The sequence below is a fragment of the Phacochoerus africanus genome, chromosome 11 (assembly GCF_016906955.1).
Source record: "Phacochoerus africanus isolate WHEZ1 chromosome 11, ROS_Pafr_v1, whole genome shotgun sequence".
NCBI classification, from domain to species: domain Eukaryota; kingdom Metazoa; phylum Chordata; class Mammalia; order Artiodactyla; family Suidae; genus Phacochoerus; species Phacochoerus africanus.
The window spans coordinates 3,222,549-3,229,577 of NC_062554.1; the positions used below are offsets into that span (position 1 = coordinate 3,222,549).

The window sequence follows — 7,029 nt, forward strand, 5'->3', positions numbered from 1 at the left end:
GTATCCATGAGGACGCGGGTTGGATCCCTGGCCCCCTGCTCAGCAGGTGAAAGATCTGGCGTTGCCACAAGCCGCAGTGTAGGTCCCAGATGCGGCTTGGATTTGGAGTGGCTGCGGCTGTGGTGCAGGCCAGCAGCTGAAGCTCTGATTCCTCCCCTAGCCCGAGCACTTCCACATACCGCAGTGCGGCCATCAAAAGAAAAAAAAAAAAAAAATGAAGATCCGGTGGATGGGAAGGCGGAGATTTGAGGAAAGGTAAAAATAGTGCTGTGGACAGCCCAGAAGCCATGCTTAGTAATGAGCGACAATGTTGGGTTTATAGGACTTTTGTTGCTCTGTTTCCATTCTTGTATATGATGGGTAACACTGGCTGCTTTAAGAAACAATCTCAAAATATCAGCCACTTAGCAAGATACAGGTTTACTGTGGGCTCGCGTCACTGTCCCAGGTGCGTCTGTGCTGAGAGAGGTGAGGGGAACCCAGGCAGATAAAGCTTCTGTCACAGTCAACGCGGGACCCCTGAAATTGCCCTGGATGCTGAATCCAGACCTCACGAGGGGGCGGAGCAGAGAGGTGGCAGGGGTGGGGGAAGGGATCATGCCAAGTTTCCAGGCTTGGAACTGGGTTTTATTTGTTGTTTTTTTTTAAGGCCACACCCGAGGCACCTGGAAGTTCCCAGGCTAGGGGTTGAATTGGAGCTGCAGCTGCTGGCCTGCACCACAGCCACAGCAACGCCAGATCTGAGCTGCGTCTGCCACCTACAGCACAGCTCACAGCAGTGCTGGATCCTTAACCTGTTGAGCGAGGCCAGGGATCAAACTGGCAACCTCGTGGTTTCTGGTCGCATTCGTTTCTGCCGTGCCACGATGGGAACTCCACGTCCCTATATTCTTTTACCTGAACACTTTCCTTTGCCCGTTTTTCTGTTGGATTGTTACTACTGTTCCGTTAGTATTATCATTAATTCCTAGGATTTTCTTCTAGGTGGAGAAATGAAGCCTTTGTCACTAGTAAGAGGTTTTTTTTTGAGTTTTTTTCCGGTTGGATTTTTGGTCTTTTCTCTTTTGCTTATGGTGGATTCAGCGATACAGAATTTCTGTTTTACGTGGTTGATTATTTTGTTCTGTCTGCGTTTGGTGACATTCCTAGAAATGTCTTCCCATCTCCAAGATTCATTTTAGAAAAATCCTGTGCTTTCTTTCTTCTGAAGGGAGAAAATAGGGACTGTGGCACCCACCGATCCCAACACAGATTTGGGGTGACCCACGGGGCAGCACGGCTGGCCCTGGCCAGTCCCAGGCACCAGGGGAGACCGCAAACTTTGCAGAAGGCACTCCAAAGCAGGGATTCCCCCAGGGGGTGCTGTCGTGGCTGTGGCTCAGGCTCGATCATGGTGTTGGGCGAGGGTCTTGATTATAAAAGTTTAAGGGATGTAGTCGAATGAGGAGATTCACACTTGATTGAGAAAAAAAAAAAAAAAAAGATAAGGGGAATCCAGCTGTCCACAAAGCAATCAGGAAGGTCTGCTGCCTATTTTGGGACCTTTTTGGGTTGGCTTGGCGGGAACCAAGCACCCCTGCACCCCCTGAGGGCCCCTGAGCTCAGCCCAGCCCACAGCTTCTAATACTGATGATTTCAGATTCCTATCTCCAGCTTCCAGCCCTGGCTCAGGCATCTCTAGCTTAACTCTGCCCCAAATGGAACTTCTCATTTTCTTCCTGAATTTGGCAGGGCTCCAGGCCTTCCGTCTGGGGAGGAGGTGGCTCAACCTACATGATTGGCACAGATATTTGAGTCACTTCTGGCTCTGCAACTCTGTTTATCTCAAAATTTTATTCATCGCCGAGTCACGTCTCTATCTGCTCCAAAATCTGTCCTCGGTACCTCTGCCGCCACTCTTAGCAGAAGCCACTATCATCTCTTGCTTCGATGGCTTCAAGTTATCCTAACTGGTGTCCCCTCCGCTCCTGCCCCCACCCTCGAGGTCGGTTTCCCACAGCCACTCCCTCCAAGTCCCCCTCCTGCCTTGGAGCTTGGCTGCAAGGGTGCCAAGTTCTCAGACGCCCCCTCCCCCGCCCAGTGCTCACGCAGTTCCTTCTTCAAATCCCTTCCTATGCTCGGGTCCTTTGGAAAACATCTTCAGATCTCAGCCCCCCCCCCCGCCGCCGCCTTTACGCGATTCTATGTAGAAACTCATCTAATGCTTATTTGGATAAACAGAAGTGGCTCGAGGACAGAGGAGGGAAGGGCCTGAAATGAGCTGGGATCTGCAAGGAAGGGAGGGGGGTGGAGTCTGCCCTGGTGAGAAGGGCAGTCAGGAGCACAGATCTTTGCCAGAAGGATGCGGGTGGGGGTGGGGAACAGCTTGGGGGAAAACAGGCCTTTCAAGCAAAAGATCAAAGGGGCCTGAGTCCCAGAGACCAAACCCAGGCTTGCCTTATCTGCATGTACCTAGATGCCGCAAGACCAGAAGCTCAGCTGTCCATTTGAACCTTATCTGGGCCTGTGCTTTCTTGCAGGACAGTCTCCTACACGTCTTCCCCCTCGCAGAAGCGCGCCCTAACCCTGACAGCCACTGTGGAGCCACTGCTGCCCATCAAAGAAGTTTGCTGACTTCTGGAAATTATCAGTGATAAACCCTCCCTTTTGTCGTAAAAGCAACCTGCCCCTTCTACCTGGGGAGCTAAGCTCTCTCTTTCTCGCTCTCTTTTTTTCCCCTTTTAGGGCCGCACCTACAGCATATGGAGGTTCCCAGACTAAGGGTTGGAGTTCCAGCTGCCGGCCTACACCACCGCTGCAGCTACCCCAGATCTGAGCCGAGTCTGCGACCTACGCCTCAGGTCACGGCAATGCCGGATCCTTAACCCACTGACTGAGGCCAGGGACCAAACCTGTGTCCTCATGGATACTAGTCAGATTCCTAACCCACTGAGCCACAACGGGAACTCCACAAGCTATCTCTTTAACAAAAAGCTTTGTTTGCCTGAAAGCCTAATGGGAGCCCTATTCATTTCTATGGCTTTGCTGTTCAAGAATCTGAAAAGGGCCCAGGAAGTAGGCCTGGGGTGGGGTCAGGCCTCGTGGGATGGTGAGTCCGAGGGGCTCTCGGCCTTTGTGTGACAGGATGGTGATGGGACAGAGGGGAAGAGGGGTGAAGTGACAGTTGGGGTGTTGGAGGGCCAGGGGGTCTGAGCCCCTGGGAGTGGTGGGTGGGCTGCCCTGCTGTGGCCGGAATCTGGTCTTCTTGGGCCAGGGCTGCTGGGACGAGATCAGTTCCCTCCTGGGTCTCCTCGTGAGACCCAGGCACAGCTGTGGCCACGTCTGAAGCAGGGAGCCGGGAGCAAACAAGATGGGAAGCCACTCTGGAGACCGGGGGAGGGGAAGGTGGATGGGGAGCCAGATGGGACCGCTCGGCTCTTGGGAGGCCAAGCCCCCACCCCCACCCCCATGCCCCTCCCTAGGCCCACGGAGCTCTGAATGAGGGTCTCTAGTTATGAGGGGCAGAGGGTCCTGAATGAGGCGACCCAGGTCACCCCGGAAGAGCCCTGGTCCCTGGGAGTCATGAGTTCTGGTCACTGAGTGGCCTGAGGGGGAGGCCCTCGTCCCCGTGGGGCTTGGGTGAGGGGTTCTGGCCATTGAATCCAAAGTGAAGGTTTCTGGTCATCACGGGGCCTGAGAAAGAGGCTCTGGTCCCTGCAGGATGGGATGGGGCTGCTGAGTGAGGGGCCTGATCCTTGGGGACCTACCCTGGGAACTATGGCCACTAAAGACTTACACGAGGGGCTTCTGATCACTGCCGTCCGAGTGGGGGGCCCTGACCACTGGGGCTCCAGGGGAGGCTACGCTATGAAGCCTAAGCGGAGGGAGGGCTCTCTTGCCCTCCTCATCTGTCCCGCACGTTTCAGGCCTGAGCGGCATGGCTCACAATGGCCAGCAGATGGCACTGTGGCTTCGCAAGTGGCCTTGGCTCAGGCGGGGTGCGGCCAGAGGCAGGCAGTCCCTGGGGTGGAGGATCTCGGCTGAGACCTGCTCAGACTCCCTGCTCAGACTTTGGGACCTGCAAGACAGGGGACAGGGGAGCTAGAGGAGTTCCGACCAAACTCCCTGGGGTGATGGCCCCAGGCATGACGCCTGGAAGCAGAGAAATCTGTGCTGTGGGTTAGGAGTCCTGGGTCTGTCTCATAGCCCAGGAGCCAGGATAGACTTTGATCGATAGTTCTGGGGCTCGGGAGTTCCTGCTGTGGCTCAGCAGGTAATGAACCTGGCATAGTGTCTGTAAGGACACGGGTTTGATCCCTGGCCTCGATCCGTGGGTTAAGGATCCCGCACTGCTGTGAGCTGTGGTGTAGGGTCACAGATGAGGCTCCAATCTCACGTTGCTGTGTCTGTGGCACAGGCTGGCAGAGGTAGCTCCGATTCCATCCCTAGCCTGGGGACCTCCATGTGCCATGGGTACTGATGTGGGGGAAAAAAAATAGTTCTGGAGCTCGGAACAAACTCCGCTCCCAGTCTGGCTTCACATACCCAGAGGCACCTGCCCCTCTGGATTGGTTCAGCTGCCCTGGATCCACAGAGCCAGGACAAACCCGGATACTGGGAATGAGAGAGCCAGTTTCCCAGGGGTGTCCTGAAGCCCAGACAGAGTTAGGGTCGGTACCTTGTCGTGGTGAGAACTTGTCAGAGCCGTGTACTCACTTTCCGGGACCTTGTCATATCCCAGATATGCCACAGAGTGGGGCTCTGCCATGTCACAGCTAACGGACATTCCAGGAACCTGTCACCCTTTTGTACACAGAACAACCCAGGGCCTGAACTGTCAGAGTTTATATGTGGGCACTTCCAGGGCCTTGTCACACCCACGCTTGGCCCTGAGCTGTGAGAGTATCTGTGATGTGACAGCGAGGCTGTGACGTGCTGGATGCATGACCAAACCCTGAAATGTGCCCGGATGTGTGTAATGACAGGGCCCTGGGCTGTGACTTTTTGCGGGGTGCAGGGACTGGTCTCAAAACCTGCTTCTGTGACTTTGGCCGTCATCAACAGGAATTCACCGTCAGCATCCGTATCCGTCCTGGCGACGAGTGCTGTGGAGGGCAGTGTATAAGGCAGGGTGTCGCCAGCTCTCTGTGGCGAAAGACCAGTTTCGGGTTTTTTGGCCACACCCACAGAACGGGGACGGTCCCAGGCCAAGGATGGGGCCTGCGCCACAACCACGACCCAGGCCGCTGCAGTGACGAGACCCTTCACCCGCTGCGCGGGAAGGGAACTCCCCGTTTCCTTGTTTAAAATTTCCCTTCTGGATCCCCTGCCGACTAACACTTTTGTAAAGTGCTAGAAGAATGAAACTAAAAAAAGCCATTCACCATGCACGCCCATGTTTAAACAAAATGGGTGTTTTATTTTGGAATAATGGTAGATTTACGGAGAAGTGGCGAAGAGAGTAGAGGGAGTGTTGGGATAGGCCTCGCCTGGTATTTGTCAAAACTAACAGGTTAGCGTCGTACCATTGACCAAACTTTGGACTCTGGAGCTTTGCAATTTTCCCACCAATGTCCTCTTTCTGTTTCAGGATCCAGCTCAGGGTACCACACAGAACTGAGGGCTCTCTTGTTGCTGTTTTTGTTGGCCACGGTGTGGAGCAGCTTGATGTGGGATCTCAGTCTCAGGCCAGGATTGAACCTGGGCTGCAGTGGTGAAAGCACTGAGTCCTAACCACTTGACCGCCGGGGAGCTCCTGAATTGAGTGCACCTTTTATTATTAGGTTCAGATGACATATAATTATTCTGTCAAGCTGATGTCAACGTTTCTGGGAGTCCCCTTGTGGTGCAGGAGGTTAAGGGTCTGGTGCTGTCACTGCAGAGGCTCTAGGTGCTGCTGTGGCTCTGCTTCAATCCCTGGCCTGGAACCTTCCACATGCTGTGGAAATTTCTAAGAACTTAACTCTTTAAAAAAAAACTGTTTTATTTTAAGTGAGAATTACAACTTTTAAGATTATTATTATTATTATTTGTCTTTTTGTCTTTTCTAGGGCTGCATCCGTGGTATATGGAGGTTCCCAGGCTAGGGGTCTAATCAGAGCTGTAGCCACTGGCCTACGCCAGAGCCACAGCAACATGGGATCCGAGCCGCACCTGCAACCTGCACCATAGTTCAGGGCAATGCTGGATCCTTAACCCACTGAGTGAGGCCAGGGATAGAGCCTGCAACCTCATGGTTCCTAGGCGGATTCGTTAACCACTGAGCCACGATGGAACTCTTGCTTTAATTTTTAAAGTTTATATTTATTTATTTATTTATTTGCTTTTTAGGGCTGCACCCTCAGCATATGGAGCTTCCCAGGCTAGGAATCAAATCATAGCTACAGCTGCCGGCCTACACCACAGCCACAGCAATGCAGGATCCAAGCTGCATCTGCAGCCTACACCACAGCTCACTGTAAGGCCAGATCCTTAACCCACTGAGTGAGGCCAGGGATCAAACCCGCAAACTTGTGGCTCCTAGTCGGATTTGTTTCCTCTGTGCCACAAAGGGACCTCTAGCACTTAACGCTTAATCTCTGAACTTGTCTCATCGTGGACCGGTAACAGTCTGTGGCCTGGCAACTGGCACTGGAATAAGCAATAGTTGCCCTATTTATTGTGATGCGCCAGGGGGTGAGAAAGGGCCGAGGCAGGTGGCTTGAATGACTAGAACGCAGGTACGGGGGCAGGAAAGGGGGTAGCCGGTCGGGCAGGCCTTGGGCGTGGCCCGAGTGGGACAAAATGGGAGTGGGAAGCTTTGGGAAAGAAACCCCCAAACACCGCCGTGATGCTGTGTGGGTGAGCACCGTGCTGGACTTCTGAGCGGGTGTCGGCACAACCCGCAGGTCCTGCCGACCCCTGATGAGCTGGTTGGGCTACACGGATGCCTGGGTGGTAGGTTTGGGGCTTTGAAGGACAATGGAGAGCGTGAGCTGGGAGATTCCAAGGCCTGCCCCGGGCCCTTGGCGGTCTGAGGACTCTGGCGAGTTGGCAGAGTCCTAGGAAGAC

At 54.0% G+C, this 7,029-nt stretch overlaps 1 long non-coding RNA gene across 1 annotated transcript; it reads left to right on the forward strand.

Annotated features, from left to right (window-relative positions):
- The first annotated feature begins 200 nt into the window (after window positions 1-200).
- On the forward strand, window positions 201-2,657 carry LOC125110728 (uncharacterized). Its single transcript, XR_007130698.1, has 2 exons — window positions 201-255; window positions 2,520-2,657. It is a non-coding gene; the product is annotated as an uncharacterized LOC125110728 (long non-coding RNA).
- The last annotated feature ends 4,372 nt before the right edge of the window (window positions 2,658-7,029 follow it).